This window comes from Procambarus clarkii, chromosome 10 (assembly GCF_040958095.1).
Source record: "Procambarus clarkii isolate CNS0578487 chromosome 10, FALCON_Pclarkii_2.0, whole genome shotgun sequence".
In the NCBI taxonomy this organism is placed as follows: domain Eukaryota; kingdom Metazoa; phylum Arthropoda; class Malacostraca; order Decapoda; family Cambaridae; genus Procambarus; species Procambarus clarkii.
The window spans coordinates 42375611-42395389 of record NC_091159.1 but is presented as its reverse complement, the minus strand read 5'-3'; the positions used below and the strand labels follow the sequence as shown (position 1 = coordinate 42395389).

At 49.7% G+C, this 19779-nt stretch overlaps 2 long non-coding RNA genes across 3 annotated transcripts; one reads left to right on the top strand and one right to left on the bottom strand.

Moving 5' to 3' along the window:
• Positions 1-1826: 1826 nt before the first annotated feature.
• Positions 1827-19212, top strand: LOC123775322 (uncharacterized). Of its 2 annotated transcripts, XR_011228002.1 has the most exons (4): positions 1827-1848; positions 12326-12434; positions 15106-15203; positions 17462-19212. It is a non-coding gene; the product is annotated as an uncharacterized lncRNA (long non-coding RNA). The 2 variants fall into 2 exon arrangements; XR_006775057.2 differs by lacking the exon at positions 1827-1848 and having other exon boundaries at positions 12300-12434.
• On the bottom strand, positions 12171-15239 carry LOC138363061 (uncharacterized). Its single transcript, XR_011228003.1, has 2 exons — positions 15100-15239; positions 12171-14798 (listed from the first exon to the last, which is right to left on the bottom strand). It is a non-coding gene; the product is annotated as an uncharacterized lncRNA (long non-coding RNA).
• Positions 19213-19779: the final 567 nt, after the last annotated feature.

The window sequence follows — 19779 nt, the reverse complement described above, 5'->3', positions numbered from 1 at the left end:
ACAAGGAACAACGGTTTCAAGCTTAACAAACCTCAATGTAGGTCTGAAAACAGGAGCTGCTTTTTAACCCACAGGGTTATAAACCCATGGAACTACCTACCCGCCGAAGCCGTAAATGTCCAAACAATGTTGAATTTTAAGATCTAGCGTGAAAAAAATCATCAAAATAAATGGGGGGACCTTTGACAGGCCGCCGGCTTCTAACAAGAAGCGGCTTCCTGTCTTCGTCGAGGCCACTAGTGTTAGTGAATCTTAAGAACATAAGAACAAGGTAACTGCAGAAGACCTATTGGCCCATACGAGGCAGCTCCTATCTATAACCACCCAATCCCACTCATATACATGTCCAACCCGCGCTTGAAACAATCGAGGGACCCCACCTCCACCACGTTACGCGGTAATTGGTTCCACAAATCAACAACCCTGTTACCGAACCAGTATTTACCCAAGTCTTTCCTAAATCTAAACTTATCCAATTTATACCCATTGTTTCGTGTTCTGTCTTGTGTTGATACTTTTTTAGTTAGTTAGTTTAGTTCATTTATTATGCACCCCATACCCATCTTGTGGGTGGTAGTGGAAAGGGCATGTAATGGCTGTTATCCCCTTTGTTATGTCCATTCATCCACTTGTAAACCTCTATCATGTCACCCCTAACTCTCGCCTTTCCAGTGAATGCAACTTAAGCTTTGTTAATCTTTCTTCATATGAAAGATTTCTAATTTGGGGAATTAACTTAGTCATCCTACGCTGGACACGTTCAAGTGAATTTATATCCATTCTATAATACGGCGACCAAAACTGAACTGCATAATCTAAATGGGACCTAACCAGAGCAAGATATAACTGAAGAACAACACCAGGTGTCTTGTTACTAACGCTTCGATTAATAAATCCCAGTGTCCTATTTGCCTTATTACGAACATTCAGGCATTGATCATTTTGTTTTAAATTCTTACTAATCATATCTCCCAGATCCCTTTCGCAATCCGACTTCGCAATCTCAACACCATCAAGCTCGTATCTTGTAACTCTATCATCATTACCTAACCTCAGAACTTTACATTTATCAGCATTAAACTGCAGACTCGGGTAAATTCAGGTAAAATATAAAAGTATATCTAACTCGTTTTCTTTGAAACGGTCTGAATAATTTGATTTCTGCAAATGAAATTTATCTGAGGGGTCACTGACATATATTGGTCTCGACGAAAGAAAGGATTAGTAGAACTTCTAAGAGAGAATCAAATAGTTTCCGACTTTCATATTATTTCACCTGTCAGCTAATGATATTAGGTGAACATACTTGTGCTTTAATTTTATTTAGTAGCCCCTCATATATAATATGGTATTAGTAGTAGAAGTAGTACATTGTACTACCTAAGCTTTTAATCAAAACAAAATGCATAAATTCACTACACAATTGAGGTCCTTATTTGCGTCTTATTTCATTGTAAAAGGAGTTAATTTCCAAACAGGGTTGTATAAATAAATCTTATCTTATCTTTGCATTCAATTTTGTACGGTAATTTTTCAAACTTAAAATGTAAATAGCTATATATATATACCCCCTCTAAATGAAAAATGGCCTAATTTAACATATGTGCTAAAAATATTAACATAAATAATTCGTTTTTTAGATAACAAGATATTCATAGCAATAAGGTTTCTTGGAATGGCCTATAATGCACGCAAATACTAGTTTACGCACTTTTCGGGTAGTACGCCTGGAATTTCAAAATGGCGTTCAAACGGCGGTTGGTCGTTGAAAGCTCAGCTGCTTAGTAACGTCGCTGCCGCCAACGCGACAACATGTACCGCTCATTTCCGACAGCAACATTGCTCCAGGTAAGAGTGATAATTCTTTTTGACATATTTATATCTTATATATACACAGTATATAGAATTATATAATATAATGGGGTTTAGCGTATGGAGTTTGCTTCGAACAATGCCTATCAATGTTAGTTTAGTTCGTTTATTATGCACCCCATACCCATCTTGAGGTGCTTCCGGGGCTTAGTGTCCCCGCGGCCCGGTCGTCGACCAGGCCTCCTGGTTGCTGGACTGATCAACCAGGCTGTTGGACGCGGCTGCTCGCAGCCTGACGTATGCGTCACAGCCTGGTTGATCAGGTATCCTTTGGAGGTGCTTATCCAGTTCTCTCTTGAACACTGTGAGGGGTCGGCCAGTTATGCCCCTTATGTGTAGTGGAAGCGTGTTGAACAGTCTCGGGCCTCTGATGTTGATAGTTCTCTCTGAGTACCTGTTGTACCTCTGCTGGGCGGTAGTGGAAAGGGTTACAGAGGCACATAATGGGCTCAGGGACTGAACTCCACAATTCATTTAGCTAAGCAAGTTACAATCTTGAGCTAGTTACAAAATTCAATATAAGTCGTCACATCAACAATGGGTTCGAGATCGACCTCAAGTACAGGTTCTAAATTAAGCAACTGACATATGTGGAGAGCTAGTGTCACAATTTATGTTTGTCCTGCACACCGCCCCCCATCCAGTGGGCAGCGGTGGATAGGTTACAATCACTCGGTTACTACCTACAGTTAGCAGACTGGGGATATTTGGCTAAAATTTCTGGTAGCAGATCAGGTCCCCCATTTGTTCCGATTTTTTTTCAAATTGGATTTTACAATTCAAGTGTTATGTTATTTACTGATTTAGCAGATAGGCGGTTCCATTGGTTTATAACCCTGTGGGTGAAAATATAGCTTATGTTTTCAGTCCTACACTGCGGCTTGTTGGACTTGAAACCGTTGTTCCTTGTTTGTGTTCCATCTGACCTTTTGAAGTTGTTATCTGGATCCATATCTTCGAAACTGTTCAATATTTTAATAGGCAGGCGATGAGTCACAATAACGTGGCTGAAGTATGTTGACCAGACCACACACTAGAAGTTGAAGGGACGACGAGTTTCGGTGAGATCCATCCTGGCATGCCTAGTTTGCAGTGTTGTTAGCCCTGTGACCCTCAACCGTTCATGGTATGAAACTAGACCTCATTCTGCAATTATTAGAGGCTGGGTTCTGGGTTCTGGTGTTAAATTTTCTCCATGAAAGGTTGGGCGCGGGGTGGGTTCTCTGTCGGGCTCCAAGTGGGTTCTCTGTCGGGCTCCAAGTGGGTTCTCTGTCGGGCTCCAAGTGGGTTCTCTGTCGGGCTCCAAGTGGGTTCTCTGTCGGGCTCCAAGTGGGTTCTCTGTCGGGCTCCAAGTGGGTTCTCTGTCGGGCTCCAAGTGGGTTCTCTGTCGGGCTCCAAGGGGGTTCTCTGTCGGGCCCCAAGTGGGTTCTCTGTCGGGCCCCAAGTGGGTTCTCTGTCGGGCCCCAAGTGGGTTCTCTGTCGGGCCCCAAGTGGGTTCTCTGTCGGGCCCCAAGTGGGTTCTCTGTCGGGCCCCAAGTGGGTTCTCTGTCGGGCCCTAAGTGGGTTCTCTGTCGGGCCCCAAGTGGGTTCTCTGTCGGGCCCCAAGTGGGTTCTCTGTCGGGCCCCAAGTGGGTTCTCTGTCGGGCCCCAAGTGGGTTCTCTGTTGGGCCCCAAGTGGGTTCTCTCTCGGGCCCCAAGTGGGTTCTCTGTCGGGCCCCAAGTGGGTTCTCTGTCGGGCCCCAAGTGGGTTCTCTGTCGGGCCCCAAGTGGGTTCTCTGTCGGGCCCCAAGTGGGTTCTCTGTCGGGGCTCCGGGGTGGGTTCTCTGTCGGGGCTCCGGGGTGGGTTCTCTGTCGGGGCTCCGGGGTGGGTTCTCTGTCGGGGCTCCGGGGTGGGTTGTCGGTCGGGGCTCCGGGGTGGGTTGTCGGTCGGGGCTCCGGGGTGGGTTGTCGGTCGGGGCTCCGGGGTGGGTTGTCGGTCGGGGCTCCGGGGTGGGTTGTCGGTCGGGGCTCCGGGGTGGGTTGTCGGTCGGGGCTCCGGGGTGGGTTGTCGGTCGGGGCTCCGGGGTGGGTTGTCGGTCGGGGCTCCGGGGTGGGTTGTCGGTCGGGGCTCCGAGGTGGGTTGTCGGTCGGGGCTCCGGGGTGGGTTGTCGGTCGGGGCTCCGGGCAGGCTTTAGGTACTCAACTGGCGGGCTCTGGGTGGGTGACTGTTCGGGCTCCAGGTGGGTGTCTGTCCGGCTTCGGGTGGGTTCTTGGTAGGGCTTGGGGGGTGTGGGTTCTTGGTAGGGCTTGGGGGGGGGTGTGGGTACTTGGTAGGGCTTGGGGGGGTGTGGGTACTTGGTAGGGCTTTGGGGGGTGTGGGTACTTGGTAGGGCTTGGGGGGGTGTGGGTTCTTGGTAGGGCTTGGGGGTGTGTGGGTTCTTGGTAGGACTTGGGGGGGGGTGTGGGTTCTTGGTAGGACTTGGGGGGGGTGTGGGTTCTTGGTAGGACTTGGGGGGGGTGTGGGTTCTTGGTAGGACTTGGGGGGGGTGTGGGTTCTTGGTAGGACTTGGGGGGGTGTGGGTTCTTGGTAGGGCTTGGGGGGGGTGTGGGTTCTTGGTAGGGCTTGGGGGGGGGTGTGAGTTCTTGGTAGGGCTTGGGGGGGGTGTGGGTTCTTGGTAGGGCTTGGGGGGTGTGGGTTCTTGGTAGGGCTTGGGGGGGGTGTGGGTTATTGGTAGGGCTTGGGGGGGTGTGGGTACTTGGTAGGGCTTGGGGGGGTTTGGGTTCTTGGTAGGGCTTGGGGGGGTGTGGGTTCTTGGTAGGGCTCGGGGGGGTGTGGGTTCTTGGTAGGGCTCGGGGGGGGTGTGGGTTCTTGGTAGGGCTCGGGGGGGTGTGGGTTCTTGGTAGGGCTCGGGGGGGGTGTGGGTTCTTGGTAGGGCTCGGGGGGGTGTGGGTTCTTGGTAGGGCTCGGGGGGGTGTGGGTTCTTGGTAGGGCTCGGGGGGGTGTGGGTTCTTGGTAGGGCTCGGGGGGGTGTGGGTTCTTGGTAGGGCTCGGGGGGGGTGTGGGTTCTTGGTAGGGCTCGGGGGGGGTTGGGTTCTCTGTAGGGCTCGGGGGGGTTGGGTTCTCTGTAGGGCTTGGGGGGTGGGTTCTCGGTAGGGCTTGGGGCTGAGTTCTCGGTAGGGCTTGGGGCTGGGTTCTCGGTAGGGCTTGGGGCTGGGTTCTCGGTAGGGCTTAGGGGGGTGTGGGTTCTTGGTAGGGCTCGGGGGGGGGGTGTGGGTTCTTGGTAGGGCTCGGGGTGGGTTCTTGGTAGGGCTCGGGGCGGGCTCCAGGTACTCAACTGACGGGTTCCAGTTCACTCAACTGGCGGGCTCCGGTTCACTCAACTGGCGGGCTCCGGTTTATTAAACTGGCGGGCTCCGGGTGTTTGACTGGTCGGGCTCCGGGTGGGTGACTGTTCGGGCTCCAGGTGGGTGTCTGTCCGGCTTCGGGTATGTTCTTGGTAGGGCTTCGGGGTGGGTTCTTGGTAGGACTTAGGGTTGGCTCCCGGTCAGGCTCAGGGTGGGCTCTTTCGGGATCGGGATGGGCTCTCGGGCTTGGGGTACCTCTGTAGGGCTCGGGGTAGGTTCTTGGTCGGGCCCAGGGTGGGTTCTCTGTAGGGCTCAGGGTGTTTTCATGGTAGGACTAGGGGTGGGTTCTCTGTAGGGATCAGGGTGGGTTCTCGGTAGGGCTCTGGGTGGGTTCTCGGTCGGGCTCGGGGCGGGCTCCAGGTACTCAACTGACGGGTTCCAGTTCACACAACTGGCGGGCTCCGGTTCACTCAACTGGCGGGCTCCGGTTTACTAAACTGGCGGGCTCCGGATGTTTGACTGGTCGGGCTCCGGGTGGGTGACTGTTCGGGCTCCAGGTGGGTGTCTGTCCGGCTTCGGGTGGGTTCTCGGTAGGGCTTGGGGGTGGGTTCTCTGTAGGGCTTGGGTTGGGTTCTCGGTAGGGCTTGGGGGTGGGTTCTCGGTAGGGCTTGGGGCTGAGTTCTCGGTAGGGCCTGGGGCTGGGTTCTCGGTAGGGCTTGGGGCTGGGTTCTCGGTAGGGCTTGGGGCTGGGTTCTCGGTAGGGCTTGGGGCTGGGTTCTCGGTAGGGCTTGGGGCTGGGTTCTCGGTAGGGCTTGGGGGGTGGGTTCTCGTAGGGCTTGGGGGGTGGGTTCTTGGTAGGGCTTGGGGGGTGGGTTCTCGGTAGGGCTCGGGGTGGGCTCTTTCGGGATCGGGATAGGCTCTCGGGCTTGGGGAACCTCTGTAGGGCTCGGGGTAGGTTCTTGGTCGGGCTCAGGGTGGGTTCTCGGTAGGGCTCGGGGCGGGCTCCAGGTACTCAACTGACGGGTTCCAGTTCACTCAACTGGCGGGCTCCGGTTCACTCAACTGGCGGGCTCCGGTTTACTAAACTGGCGGGCTCCGGGTGTTTGACTGGTCGGGCTCCGGGTGGGTGACTGTTCGGGCTCCAGGTGGGTGTCTGTCCGGCTTCGGGTGGGTCCTTGGTAGGGCTTGGGGTGGGTTCTTGGTAGGTATTGGAGCTGGGTTCTCGGTAGGGCTTTGGGCTGGGTTCTCGGTAGGGCTTTGGGCTGGGTTCTCGGTAGGGCTTTGGGCTGGGTTCTCAGTAGGGTTTGGGGGGGTGGGTTCTCGGTAGGGCTTGGGGGGGTGGGTTCTCGGTACGGCTTGGGGGGGGTGGGTTCTTGGTAGGGCTTGGGGGGTGTGGGTTCTTGGTAGGACTTGGGGGGGGGGGTTCTTGGTAGGACTTGGGGGGTGTGGGTTCTTGGTAGGGCTCGGGGAGGTGTGGGTTCTTGGTAGGGCTTGGGGGGGTGTGGGTTCTTGGTAGGGCTCGGGGGGTGTGGGTTCTTGGTAGGGCTCGGGGGGGTGTGGGTTCTTGGTAGGGCTCGGGGGGGGGTGTGGGTTCTTGGTAGGGCTCGGGGTGGGTTCTTGGTAGGGCTCGGGGCGGGCTCCAGGTACTCAACTGACGGGTTCCAGTTCACTCAACTGGCGGGCTCCGGTTCACTCAACTGGCGGGCTCCGGTTTATTAAACTGGCGGGCTCCGGGTGTTTGACTGGTCGGGCTCCGGGTGGGTGACTGTTCGGGCTCCAGGTGGGTGTCTGTCCGGCTTCGGGTATGTTCTTGGTAGGGCTTCGGGGTGGGTTCTTGGTAGGACTTAGGGTTGGCTCCCGGTCAGGCTCAGGGTGGGCTCTTTCGGGTTCGGGATGGGCTCTCGGGCTTGGGGTACCTCTGTAGGGCTCGGGGTAGGTTCTTGGTCGGGCCCAGGGTGGGTTCTCTGTAGGGCTCAGGGTGTTTTCATGGTAGGACTAGGGGTGGGTTCTCTGTAGGGATCAGGGTGGGTTCTCGGTAGGGCTCTGGGTGGGTTCTCGGTAGGGCTCTGGGTGGTTTCTCGGTCGGGCTCGGGGCGGGCTCCAGGTACTCAACTGACGGGTTCCAGTTCACACAACTGGCGGGCTCCGGTTCACTCAACTGGCGGGCTCCGGTTTACTAAACTGGCGGGCTCCGGGTGTTTGACTGGTCGGGCTCCGGGTGGGTGACTGTTCGGGCTCCAGGTGGGTGTCTGTCCGGCTTCGGGTGGGTTCTCGGTAGGGCTTGGGGGTGGGTTCTCGGTAGGGCTTGGGGTGGGTTCTCGGTAGGGCTTGGGGGTGGGTTCTCGGTAGGGCTTGGGGGTGGGTTCTCGGTAGGGCTTGGGGGTGGGTTCTCGGTAGGGCTTGGGTCTGGGTTCTCGGTAGGGCTTGGGGCTGGGTTCTCGGTAGGGCTTGGGGCTGGGTTCTAGGTAGGGCTTGGGGCTGGGTTCTCGGTAGGGCTTGGGGCTGGGTTCTCGGTAGGGCTTGGGGCTGGGTTCTCGGTAGGGCTTGGGGGGTGGTTTCTCGGTAGGGCTTGGGGGGTGGGTTCTTGGTAGGGCTTGGGGGGTGGGTTCTTGGTAGGGCTTGGGGGTGGGTTCTCGGTAGGGCTCGGGGTGGGCTCTTTCGGGATCGGGACAGGCTCTCGGGCTTGGGGAACCTCTGTAGGGCTCGTGGTAGGTTCTTGGTCGGGCTCAGGGTGGGTTCTCGGTAGGGCTCGGGGCGGGCTCCAGGTTCTCAAATGACGGGTTCCAGTTCACTCAACTGGCGGGCTCCGGTTCACTCAACTGGCGGGCTCCGGTTTACTAAACTGGCGGGCTCCGGGTGTTTGACTGGTCGGGCTCCGGGTGGGTGACTGTTCGGGCTCCAGGTGGGTGTCTGTCCAGCTTCGGGTGGGTTCTTGATAGGGCTTGGGGTGGGTTCTTGGTAGGTATTAGGGCAGGGTTCTTGGTAGGGCTTGGGGGTGGGTTCTTGGTAGGGCTTGGGGGTGGGTTCTTGGTAGGGCTTGGGGGTGGGTTCTTGGTAGGGTTTGGGGTTGGCTTCCGGTCAGGCTCGGGGTGGGCTCTTTCGGGATCAGGATAGGCTCTCGGGCTTGGGGAACCTCTGTAGGGCTCGGGGTAGGTTCTTGGTCGGGCTCAGGGTGGGTTCTCGGTAGGGCTCGGGGCGGACTCCAGGTACTCAACTGACGGGTTCCAGTTCACTCAACTGGCGGGCTCCGGTTCACTCAACTGGCGGGCTCCGGTTTACTAAACTGGCGGGCTCCGGGTGTTTGACTGGTCGGGCTCCGGGTGGGTGACTGTTCGGGCTCCAGGTGGGTGTCTGTCCAGCTTCGGGTGGGTTCTTGGTAGGGCTTGGGGTGGGTTCTTGGTAGGTATTAGGGCTGGGTTCTTGGTAGGGCTTGGGGGTGGGTTCTCGGTAGGGCTTGGGGGGTGGGTTCTCGGTAGGGCTTGGGGGGTGGGTTCTCGGTAGGGCTCGGGGTGGGCTCTTTCGGGATCGGGATAGGCTCTTGGGCTTGGGGAACCTCTGTAGGGCTCGGGGTAGGTTCTTGGTCGGGCTCAGGGTGGGTTCTCGGTAGGGCTCGGGGCGGGCTCCAGGTACTCAACTGACGGGTTCCAGTTCACTCAACTGGCGGGCTCCGGTTCACTCAACTGGCGGGCTCCGGTTTACTAAACTGGCGGGCTCCGGGTGTTTGACTGGTCGGGCTCCGGGTGGGTGACTGTTCGGGCTCCAGGTGGGTGTCTGTCCGGCTTCGGGTGGGTTCTTGGTAGGGCTTGGGGTGGGTTCTTGGTAGGTATTGGGGCTGGGTTCTCGGTAGGGCTTAGGGCTGGGTTCTCGGTAGGGCTTGGGGCTGGGTTCTCGGTAAGGGCTTGGGGCTGGGTTCTCGGTAGGGCTTGGGGTTGGGTTCTCGGTAGGGCTTGGGGGGTGGGTTCTCGGTAGGGCTTGGGGGGGTGGGTTCTCGGTAGGGCTTGGGTTCTCGGTAGGGCTTGGGGGGTGGGTTCTCGGTAGGGGTCGGGGTGGGCTCTTTCGGGATCGGGATAGGCTCTCGGGCTTAAGAAACCTCTGTAGGGCTCGGGGTAGGTTCTTGGTCGGGCTCAGGGTGGGTTCTCGGTAGGGCTCGGGGCGGGCTCCAGGTACTCAACTGACGGGTTCCAGTTCACTCAACTGGCGGGCTCCGGTTCACTCAACTGGCGGGCTCCGGTTTACTAAACTGGCGGGCTCCGGGTGTTTGACTGGTCGGGCTCCGGGTGGGTGACTGTTCGGGCTCCAGGTGGGTGTCTGTCCAGCTTCGGGTGGGTTATTGGTAGGGCTTGGGGTGGGTTCTTGTTAGGTATTAGGGCTGGGTTCTTGGTAGGGCTTGGGGTGGGTTCTTGGTAGGGCTTGGGGGTGGGTTCTTGGTAGGGCTTGGGGTGGGTTCTTGGTAGGGCTTGGGGGTGGGTTCTTGGTAGGGTTTGGGGTTGGCTCCCGGTCAGGCTCGGGGTGGGCTCTTTCGGGATCGGGATAGGCTCTCGGGCTTGGGGAACCTCTGTAGGGCTCGGGGTAGGTTCTTGGTTGGGCTCAGGGTGGGTTCTCTATAGGGCTCGTGGTGGGTTCTTGGTAGGGCTCGGGGCGGGTTCTCTGTAGGGATCGGGATGGGTTCTCGGTAGGGCTCGGGGCGGGCTCCAGGTACTCAACTGACGGGTTCCAGTTCACTCAACTGGAGGGCTCTGGTTCACTCAATTGGCGGGCTCCGGGTGGGTGACTGTTCGGGCTCCAGGTGGGTGTCTGTCCGGCTTCGGGTGGGTTCTTGGTAGGGCTTGGGGTGGGTTCTTGGTAGGTATTGGGGTGGGTTCTTGGTAGGTATTGGGGCTGGGTTCTTGGTAGGGCTTTGGGCTTGGTTCTCGGTAGGGCTTGGGGGGTGGGTTCTCGGTAGGGCTTGGGGGGTGGGTTCTCGGTAGGGCTTGGGGGGTGGGTTCTCGGTAGGGCTTGGGGGGGTGGGTTCTCGGTAGGGCTTGGGGGGTGGGTTCTCGGTAGGGCTTGGGGGGTGGGTTCTCGGTAGGGCTTGGGGGGTGGGTTCTCGGTAGGGCTTGGGGGGTGGGTTCTCGGTAGGGCTTGGGGGGTGGGTTCTCGGTAGGGCTTGGGGGGTGGGTTCTCGGTAGGGCTTGGGGGGTGGGTTCTCGGTAGGGCTTGGGGGTGGGTTCTCGGTAGGGCTTGGGGGGTTGGTTCTCGGTAGGGCTTGGGGGGTGGGTTCTCGGTAGGGCTTGGGGGGTGGGTTCTCGGTAGGGCTTGGGGGGGGTTCTCGGTAGGGCTTGGGGGGGTGGTGGGTTCTCGGTAGGGCTTGGGGGGGTGGTGGGTTCTCGGTAGGGCTTGGGGGGTGGTGGGTTCTCGGTAGGGCTTGGGGGGGTGGGTTCTCGGTAGGGCTTGGGGGGGTGGGTTCTCGGTAGGGCTTGGGGGGGTGGGTTCTCGGTAGGGCTTGGGGGGGTGGGTTCTCGGTAGGGCTTGGGGGGTGGGTTCTCGGTAGGGCTTGGGGGGTGGGTTCTCGGTAGGGCTTGGGGGGGTGGGTTCTCGGTAGGGCTTGGGGGGGTGGGTTCTCGGTAGGGCTTGGGGGGTGGGTTCTCGGTAGGGCTTGGGGGGTGGGTTCTCGGTAGGGCTCATCATCATTACTCATCTAGTGCTGTACTATCTACAAATGCACTCCATCAACATAATTTCTCATCACCCTTATTACTACCTTACCTCTCGCTTAACAATTAGCTTAGCTTAGATGTCACGCTATTGTGATTTCTGTATATAATGAAGTAAGGGCGAAGAGGTAGAACGGCCTATTGACATAGCTCGAGTGCATGGGGGGAGTTGTGTAAAATCCTGGTTTGTCTCTCGGAGAGGCTGCAGGATCCAAGTAAATTCAGAAGAATTTCTGGTTGCAATTCTTATACCATGTCGTAGCTCAGTCGATTAAGGCAGCGTCTGGGATGCTCTTGGACGCAAGTTCGAATCCTCGTCACGGCCCCTTGTAGATTTGTTCTCTTAAGATTAACTGTTTCCCTTGTACAATAATTTAAAATTCACTGCAAATTTTGCGTTAGCTTTAAGATTTGCCTAAAATGCTATGCATGTTAGTGGCTTTACAAGAATGTACAGATAATGGCGATTCATTTGTACAAATAACCCATTGTAGTGAATAATATTGTAGTGTCAGGGGGGGCCTAACGGCTGAGTGGACAGCGCTCCGGATTTGTATTCCTAAGGTTCCGGGTTTGATCCCCAGTGGAGGTGGAAACAAATGGGCAGAGATTCTTTCACCCTGATGCCCCTGTTACCTAGCAGTAAATAAGTACCTGAGAGTTAGACAGCTGCTACTGGCTGCTTCCTGGGGGGGTGTAACAAAAAGGAGGCCTGGTCGAGGATTGGGCCACGGGGACGCTAAGCCCCGAAATCGTCTCAAGATAACCTCAAAATACTGTAGTGTAGTGGTCAACACAGTCAGCTCGCAATTGAAACGTTCGGGATTGATTTCTGCCGCAGGACAGGGACGTTTGGCACGTTTGCTTTTGCCCGATGCCTGTGTTCACCTAGCGGTAAATAAGTACCTAGGAGTTGGGCAACTATTGTTGGTTGCATCTTGGGAAAGACTAGTAGTTGGCCTAGAGGGGACCTTGATAAACCTAACTGGCTTTGTCCCAATGGGAAATCATACTTAAGTACGATACAAGTAAAAAACTTTTCAAAATCTTTTCTGTGGAGAGCCTTGTAGGCTCCAGGGAGCCTCTGGGCTCACCCAGAAAATGGTGTTTCATTACATTCAGTGCTGTATTTTTTTTTCTTCAAATAATGTTACTTTTGTGAGGGTTTGTGTACAGTAATTATTGAACTTCATTGTTGTTTGTATTTGTAATATGTTCTCTCATCTTCCCTCCTGATTTTCCATAACTAATCACTTCTTGCAAAGAGAATTATAAAACCTGTGTTTATTGAATTCATTTTATTTGCCTTCTCACTCATGCTTTAATGTTACTTATTTGATCAATAACACCTTACTGATACAGTAATAATAATAATACATTAATATTACATTTTTATACATACCAACTGCAATATAATGTAATTTGACCATTGACAGGTACAAACCATCAGCACAAGGGACTCCAGGGGCCCCTGGTGAAGATCCAACTACTGACTACATGAATGTACTAGGCATGATCTTCAGCATGTGTGGTCTAATGATGAGAGTAAGTTTTGGGTTTCTGGCATTATAGGGTCTGTTCTGAAGCCCACGGTATCATCCCTATTGTCTACCACTATCATCCCTATTCATCCTGGCACTAGCTTGCTCAGTTTTTTTTGTTTTCAACTCATATTTTATGAACTACTGTATATTGTATGTAAGTGATGTTGGCATTCATGGGAACATTTTCTGTGGGAGCCATGCTTTTTGTATTGTTTATATTCATGCTTCACTTGTCAGTTTAAGGCACCCATCTTGTGTGCCCTTAGCTGTTCATTCATTCTGATTTAGTTTCTCAACTCTCTGCCTTGTAGCTAGTTTGTATTACCCATTCCCACCAGTAATATTTTTCAAGATTCTGGGTGTTGTCCTAGTCAGGGCTTCTCCTTTTGAGTTGCCATTACATCAGTACTGCTTGGGACTCGGTCCACGTGGCCAGGCCTGTTGCTGGGTATTTTAGTGTGTGTTATGTCTGATTCTGACTCGTGTGCCATGTTGGTGCCTTGCATCATCTTCTGTGTGTACAGTTGGAGTCACACTAATAATACTTCAATACCTGTCACATAGGTCTGATCTTTCTAGTTCTTTAATTGATAGGAGGTTGGAGAACCGTCAACTCAACCCTTGTGACTAACATGGATGTCCATTATTCGGTAATTATTGTGCCGAAGATTGTAATTAAGTCAAAATACATTTTCACTTTACTGGAAAATTTATGGCATGAGCGTGAAGTGAGCCAAAAGTGTGACAAAGCAACAGCAGTCGGCTGAATGCTGGGCATGGGGGAAGAGGGAGGGAGGGTGTGAGACTATCCCTTCCTCATTTCCTCTCTCAAGCTTGGTGAAAAAGTTCTCTCCTTTTGAATGTTTGGTTTCAATAAAGTTGTGTGTGTGTGCATCTATAATTTTAATACCAAATTATCCGTGATCAGTATCATATGTCATAATCAAGACGCATCATAAAAGAATTTTTTGCGAATAATTTATTAATAATAATACTTTAATTCATTGTGTTGGAGGACTGGCAGCCAGGTTATACATACAGTACATGTTAGGTTTGTATCCAGGTTCCCCCCCCCCTTTCCCCCCTATCCCTAGGGTCTAATTACTGACCCTCCCCAGTATGCAACCCCACAATAAGCTGACTGACTTTTGGGTACCTATTTCCTGCTAGGTGAACAGGTACATTAGGTGATAGGATACACACCCGCCATTTCTATCTTGCCTGGGATTTGAACCCAGAATTCTAGATTGCGAGTCAAGAACGAACTCGACTATACTACCGGTACCCTCAATTTACTGGGATTTATGTCAAGAATGGTTGAGTTTGTGTAAATCCTGGTCATTATCTTATGTTGGGACCACCAATAATTGTCATATACTGTAATTATGATTTTTAAATGGAATTGTTTGCCAATGATTGCTCTATCATATGCCATTGTCAAAATGATAAGTACATACTGTAATAGATCATGTTGGACCACAAATTTTAGATCCATTTGGCATAGGGTCTCCATTTTTGTGCAACTCTGGAGCTCTTCTCAGTGTTACCTTGAGGTGCTTCCGGGGCTTAGCGTCCCCGCGGCCCGGTCGTCGACCAGGCCTCCTGGTTGCCGGACTGATCAACCAGGCTGTTGGATGCGGCTGCTCGCAGCCTGACGTATGAGTCACAGCCTGGTTGATCAGGTGTAATTATGTTTAGAGCAGGGTTCTTCCCAGCTGGTTTCACCATTTGTGTTGTCTTCAAAGATTGCCTTGATAGCATTGCTCTAGTTGTTTGAGCTGCTGCTGTGGGATGTGGTTGCATATTTACACTATATGCGGCCTGTCGTGCTTTCCAACGTGCAGTTCTAGATCATCAGGAATCTTCTTAGTTGTATTCCTTGCGGTTTGCCTCTCTTTTTACACCCTTTCTACTTTCTGAAGGGAAAGGGAAGGGAAGGGAATTATTAGGAGAAATCACTAAATCATTATAACTATATAGCATTTGGAAGGGATCAATATAAGGATTTTTGATGGGACATGGGGACGAAATTGTGCCCAACCACTTGGACAGTCGGGGATTGAAAACCGGCTTGCAAAAAAATGGGCCTTCGCTCTACTGTCTAGCCCAAGTGGTTGGGCGGGAAGGGAAGGTAGATCAATCTTTGATAGCTGGCAGTGCAGTATTTTAGCCTCAGTCTGCTTCAGTTGAGTTCTTCGGATCCAGCTTTGGGCCATGTGTAGATCCATATCTCCTGGTTCCTGGCTGGGGTAGGGGTTCTAGTGCATCGTTCGCTCTGGACAGTGCTCCTGTTCACCCTTCGTTTTTGAAGTGTTGACCTTTTAGGCAAGTTGATTGAAACCTCAGGTAACCTCAGGGCTGTCATCTGGTGGAAGATGGGTAAATCAAGGGCCTACCAGAAAAAGATGTTTAATTATACAGTATTCAATGCTTAATTTTCACATATATAGTACAGTACATGTTTTAAGTAAATAATATCAGACTTTATCTTGGATCATTTTCTTATTTAGGGTTTTAATCTTATAATACTTATATTGAGGAATGTGATTTCTACTCACTTTATGAATTTTAATCCTCCAAATACTGTATTATTAAAACTATGATTATAGAAATTTTAGACATTGTTGTTATAAATGATACTCTATAGTGAACTCATTATTTCTTACTTGCAGTTGAAGTGGTGTGCTTGGGTTGCGCTATACTGCTCCTGCATCAGCTTTGCCAACTCGAGAGTCAATGACGATACGAAACAAATGCTCAGCAGCTTCATGTAAGGTTTATCTTGTTTTCTTCTGAAATTTGTATATTACTAAACCCATAAAGGTACAACCTGTCCTCATAGCATGTCACATTTTAACATATACTTTACTTTACACAAGGCCAAAACCTGGTGTACTAAGGCAAATAAACATTGCGACGGGGTAAATACCCTAACTGTGCAACCTGTCCTCTTACAAATTACGTCTGAATTTGGTCGTTTGCCCATATGGCCGAAAATGGACGTAATTTAAAAATAAAAAAAATAAAATAAATTTTGGATTTTGTTTCAAAACAGTAAGTTAAGGGTCCTCTCGTAGGTTAGGAGGGCAGGAAATTGTCCTCAAGTTTCAAAAGCTATGAAAAACGTTAAATGAAAGTTTCCTCTCCTAACCTTTCCAAGTAAGCCAGAGGACTTAGAGAAAACGCGACAGTATGTCACTTTCGTGAGCCAATTTCATTTCAAATTACGTTCATTTTTGGATATAGCATGCATTCGAACGAAAAGCGACGTTATTTTCAAGAGGACAGGTTGAACCATGATGTGCCTGGACACCATCATATGGTGGGTCAGGTCACCTAAAGTCCCAGCTAGCCTGCCATCCCCGCTCGTTGAGCCAAATGGAACCCCCAAATATTCTATAAGGAAGAGAACAGGACTGGGAGGTGAGCGATTGACTACATGCCTGAAAAGGGCATTTCATTACCTGGATCTGGATTTGTACCTGGATAAGGGGGTTCTGGGATTTCTTTTCTCCAAGCCTGGCCTGGGCCAGGCATGACGTGCAAGATCTTGGTCCAGTAGACTGTTGCTTGGAGTGGCCTGCAGGGCCATATTCCCACTTACAATCTAGTTAGTCCAGCACTTCTTGCAGGAAACTCTAATTTTTTCTTGAAGAAATACTTTTGTTCCAGCCATACTTATTTTATTTGCTGTGAGGATATTAAGGAGCCGTGGTCCTTTGATATTCATACAGTGTTCTATGATTGTTCCTGTGGCACCTTTATTCTTCACTTGCGCTATTCTGCATTTCCTACCATATTGTTCGCTCCACTACCTTACCTTACCTTGAGGTTACCTTGAGGTGCTTCCGGGGCTTAGCGTCCCCGCGGCCCGGTCGTCGACCAGGCCTCTTGGTTGCTGAACTGATCAACCAGGCTGTTGGACGCGGCTGCTCGCAGCCTGACGTATGAGTCACAGCCTGGTTGATCAGGTATCCTTTGGAGGTGCTTATCCAGTTCTCTCTTGAACACTGTGAGGGGTCGGCCAGTTATGCCCCTTATGTGTAGCGGAAGCGTGTTGAACAGTCTCGGGCCTCTGATGTTGATAGAGTTCTCTCTCGGAGTACTTGTTGCACCTCCGCTTTTCAACGGGGGTATTCTGCACATCCTTCCATGTCTTCTGGTCTCATGTGATGTTATTTCTGTGTGCAGGTTTGGGACCAGCCCCTCTAATATTTTCCACGTGTAAATTATTATGTATCTCTCCCGCCTGCGCTCAAGGGAGTACAGATTTAGGCTCTTTAGTCGGTCCCAATAGTTTAGATGTTTTACTGAGTGGATTCTAGCAGTAAAGGATCTCTGCACACTCTCCAGGTCAGCAATTTCTCCAGCTTTGAAAGGGGCTGTCATTGTGCAGCAGTACTCCACTCTAGAGAGCACAAGCGTTTTGAAAAGTATCATCATCGGTATAGCATCTGTTATAATATTGTGCAAATTTTGGACCTGGATATTCATACAGTGTTCTATGACTGTTTCTGTGGCACATTTTTTCTTCACTTGCGCTATTCTGCATTTCCTACCATATTGTTCGCTCCACTATGTTATAATACTGTGCAAATTTTGGACCTGGAGTTCAGTCCATGTATACAGTACATGATACCTCTCTTGTCTCCTTTCCAGAGTACATTTTGGGAGCTTCAAATGGTCCCAATAATTTATGTACTTTATTGTGTTTGTGTGCTGAGTATGTCCTCTGTATTCCCTGTGTTTCAACAATCTCTCTTGCTCTGATTTGTTATTTTTGGGAGAGCCCTGTCAGTAGTTTTCTGAGCTTACTTGTCAGTCACTATAGCATTGACTTCATGATTTTCCTAAGGGTGACAACACTTGCATAATTGTCTTTTGTTATTGAATGTAATTTAAATTACATTAATCCAACCCATTGTTACTGGCTAATAGTTCTGATTTTCAAAGTAAATTATCATAATTAAACAAATATACTTTTATTTGCTTGTCACAAATAATTTACTAATTATATTAACATTTCAGGTTGTCCATTTCTGCAGTTGTGATGTCCTACCTTCAAAACCCACAGCCAATGACACCTCCATGGTCCAATATATAAACAGTTCTATATTATCGATTGTTTTTGGTTGAATGGAAATGTATAATTGCCTCACCATACTTGTATTAAAATTGTACTGCTGAATGACAGTGACAATTTTACTTTTAATAAACTAGCTAATGGTGCCAGGTTTGTATTATGATGTGCAATATGGAACAGTGCCAACATTTGATGATGTGCATGAGTTACAAAATGGCTTGGTTTGTTAATCTTTTAATTTGTGTAGCCTGCACTATATAATTCTTGTCTTATACTTCCCATCCAAAAGTTTCTTGTAAGCAGCTTGTCTTTTTTTTTCTTTAACAAATGGACAAATTTGTATTGTCCCATAACATTATCATGTCATTCATGCCAGTGTAAAAGGCAATAGCATGAAGGTCAAAGCTTGAAATATCCTGGAATATGAAGTACCATACGAGTTGATCCTCGAGTGACAACCACATTAGTACAGTAGATAGCCTCCATATTAGACATAAAAGGAAGACTTGATCACCACGTTAGAAATAGAAGAGTGAAAGGGAATTGGGAGTGGAATGGTAGGCAGTCAGTATGGGGGAAGGGAGACTTTTGGAGTACAGTACAGTACTGTCCATTCAGTTGAGCCAGGCTGTCACCTGATCGGATGACAGGCAAAGTTATCAGTCACTAGCACTGATTTTATAGTTTTCTTCGAGGTGACATCAACTGCATAATATCTTTTTGATCATGAAATTACATTAACTCCAACCAGTTACTGCTGGTTAATAATTCTTAGACATAAAGGAAAGAGGACAAATCAGAAGAGCATGTTAAGATAGGGCTACCTGAATAGGTTTCAGTTGTGGTTACTCCATCAGAGGGGCGTTCATGGGGATAAAGACAGATTCTACAGTAAATTGTTAATTCCTCTTTTAGGACTGCCTCCTCTTCCATTTTGCTTAGTTATGCAAAGTTGTTGTTTTATGGTTACAAAGGAAACATATCATTCCTTAATTTCTTATTTTGACTGTATCAGAATTTAGAATTTCTAAAATATAGTTACAGGTTGTAAGTACAGTATGTATAACAGTTTATACAGTACTATACTTAGTGTATAAAATATATATTAATGCAGGCCATATGTATTATTGTTAAATATGTACTTTTGTATTTCATAGTAAACCTTTTACCATAATATATAATTATCTTCTCCTTTCAATAGTGCATTTGTCATGTTGAATTATATGGTATATCAGGATTTTATCGGTACTACCTTGTTGACTGCGTGTTCCTCCCGTTACTATACTGTATACAGTATCTCTCCTTCCCATTACAGTATTACGCTGAGATGTATCAGTAAGGTGGTTGGGCTCACTGGCTCAAGCAAAGAATATTCACTATACAATACTATATTGAATATAAATTCAGTGGATTTTGTACTACATGGGAACCTGGTCCAAGATAGGGATTTTAGTCTAGCCAGTGACCTGTACAATGAATTTGGCATCTAGATAATGCAGAATTCCTCCAAGACTGATAATTTTAAATTAATATTACTAAAAAATTCAAACAGTGCTTTTTCCATGGGATTTCTGCATCAAATTATGCACAAATGTATGTCCTATCATGTGCACAAATAAAGGGTGAATGCTGTGGATCTTGTTGTCCATTAAAATCTGTACAATAAAGCTTTCAGTCACATGCCATCCCTAAGGTGTGGCGTTGTTTACAATTTCCCATTTAGAATCCTTTCATTAGAAAGTATTTACACCACAGTATTGTATGTCGAACATAAAAAATATTAAATGTATAAAGATATTGTACACAATGTGATAAATCAATGATATAATCTTTAGAGCAGGACAGCACGATCGAACCAATGTTGTGGATAACCACAGATGTGCACCTTAACCCATGGACTAGGATGTGCAAAAAGTTACACGACCTGTTTAAATATATAGAGTACACATGAGAGGATGTACAGTGACTTAATATCTAATATATTCAGAGATTTGAGTAGGGGTACCGAGTGTAACTTAGTTACTACCTACAGTTTGCAAATTGGGGATATTTGGCTAAAATTTCTGGTAGCAGATAATTTTGAATGAAATACTTACACATTGCTGGAACATTGGTTATAGAATTGTCTCTGAATTCTCGTATCTTTTCGCACGCCATCACATAGTGACGGAGGGTGTGCGAATAATTTTGTTGACACAGTTTACATTTGGTCAGGTCTACATCAGCAGATGGAAAGGGAGTTAGGAGCAAATCCACTTTTGAT